The sequence below is a fragment of the Haliotis rubra genome, unplaced genomic scaffold (genome assembly GCF_003918875.1).
Source record: "Haliotis rubra isolate DU_JTF1 unplaced genomic scaffold, ASM391887v1 Scf31, whole genome shotgun sequence".
In the NCBI taxonomy this organism is placed as follows: Eukaryota; Metazoa; Mollusca; class Gastropoda; order Lepetellida; family Haliotidae; genus Haliotis; species Haliotis rubra.
In genome coordinates, this window is record NW_025766980.1 from 581,615 (window position 1) to 583,914 (window position 2,300).

Sequence of the window (2,300 nt, forward strand, 5' to 3'; positions counted from 1 at the left end):
CCAAGCTCTTTTAGCTTTGAAGCCAAGGGTATATATGCGATATATTGTCCGCCCCAGAAATCAACTTGAAGCCTGACAGTGTATACGTCGTTGTAGGGTAATATTTTACCTCCCAGAAATCCACTTGTAGCCTATGTACACCGTGGTAGACTATAAGGGACATATTCCACCTCCAATAAATCCACTTGAAGCCTGTTTACTTTGTGGTAGGGTATAAGGGATACATTCTCCCTCACAGAAATCAAGTCAAGCTTGTTTACATCGTGGTAGGATACAAGGGATCTATTCTCCCTCCCAGAAAGCAACTTGAAGCCTGTTTACATCGTGGTAGGGTATAAGGGATCTATTCTCCCTCCCAGAAAGCCACGTGAAGCTTGTTTACATCGTGGTAGGATATAAGGGATACATTCTCCCTCCCAGAAATCCATTTGAAGCCTGTTTACATGGTGGTAGGATATAAGAAATATAGCATAGATCATACTTTTAGGGATCATTTCTATAGTATGCATCGCCATGACTTCAGGTAAAACTGACAGTCTACCAAACCACGAGGACGATAGGTAGGATATAAGAAATATATCCTCCCAAGTGTAAGGCATTGCACCTGTTGACATATAGATGGGGACAGTGGTGTGCTCTATGTTTAGTTTTCAGCCATATTTAGGTTTCCATCTTATTCTGACCCAGGAAGATGGGAAATCTTCTGGAGGCTTGGGTACACAAGGGGAGCAAATCTTGCCTCTCATCTTGCACTACATCTCAAGCACCAAGAGGACCAGTATTATGTGTGAACATTATTATACCCAGGACACTCTCTGCAATGCTGTTTTGGCCAAGTTGGATTACCGTAGCGTGAGGTGAATATTACCAACATTGTCCTTATTGCTTTGATCACTGCTCATGTGCTGTATTACCTCTGAATGTGTACTGTCACACTATTTTGTTCTGCCAGCGATACCTTTGTATAATATTTGTTTTTTATCGATTTGTCAACTTAGTTCATATTTGATACAATGGGTAATTGCAGGACATTTCTTTTGGTGTTTGTTGGTTTCACACATAGTTATTCAACAAACTGATTCCCGGTTGAATACACGTAACCACACATATATTTATTGTTGTTCATTATCTTGCTTTTCACTATATGTTAACCTATGTTAAAGTGTTCGCTCGGCACACCGAAGTCATGGTATGATTCCCAGACATGGACATATTTCCATTTCTGGTCTCCCCAACCATGATATCGATTGTGAAGTTGAGTTTCTCGGGGAATGCGGTTAAAAGGACAAACAGTTCTTGCTGGCATAGTTCTAAATCTTCCGTAAAACCCACCTCACTCAGCCACATGAAGTCATATAAACCAAAGAAAGATATACACGTAAAATCGTCAATCATGAACCTTGTGGTAAAACCGTCAATTGCGAACCTTGTGGTAAAACCGTCAATGGCGAACCTTGTGTGGACGAGTATTCACATGCCAAGTACTTTTGAGTAAAGGTAATTCAACAAGACACAAGCAACGCAAGGAGGATCTACTATCAACGACATCCTCCTATGTGGCATAGTGGATAATGTAAATAACGTTGCTATACAAGTGAAATAACCTTAAAACCCAATTTCACCACACCTCTAAAAGCAACTTGAATCTGTTAGTTCTCGCCTGACAGACTAAGAAATAAATCTCTCCAACGCCTTTCACTGGCAGAGCACAGATTTATCTTAACACATCGGCTCTGTTTTGCATCAATCCATATTCAACTCCAGGGACGAGCAAGAAACAAATTCAGACTCAGATCCATGTAATGGTGTATACTCAGACAGTTCAGTGTCTACACACTATCCCTTCTTACCGCACTTACAGACACATCTTCAAATTGGTTTTAAATGTTTAACATAAACTTCTGCCTTTCTATAAAAGAATAAGGACATTAACCATTCAGTCTAATCCCATTTTCCTAATGGCTTTTCCCGTCTTCGTCAATCAATCCCTTTTCTCATTGTTGTGTCGATGGTACAAAAAAACAACACAACTTCAGTAGCCTTCTTCCTTTCGCCGTGCGTTTTCCAAATCGGGCAATGCATCATGAAATTAATTTCATTTTACTGCTTTTTTCGCTCTACTTGCGCCTGTCTTCCGAGGTATTTACGTTTCAATCCATTTGCTTGCATCCTTGACACAATATATCTATCACTTGTCAAGTTAAGCATCGACTCAACTTTAGGTTCACAGTCGTGCAAAACCTGCTTTTGTTTGGCAAATATGAGATAAACATGCCAAATGCGATCCTATCCGTGTGATT

The 2,300-nt window shown here is 40.2% G+C and overlaps 1 pseudogene; it reads left to right on the plus strand.

Moving 5' to 3' along the window:
• Window positions 1-471: 471 nt before the first annotated feature.
• LOC124283158 lies at window positions 472-632 on the plus strand (annotated as a pseudogene).
• Window positions 633-2,300: the final 1,668 nt, after the last annotated feature.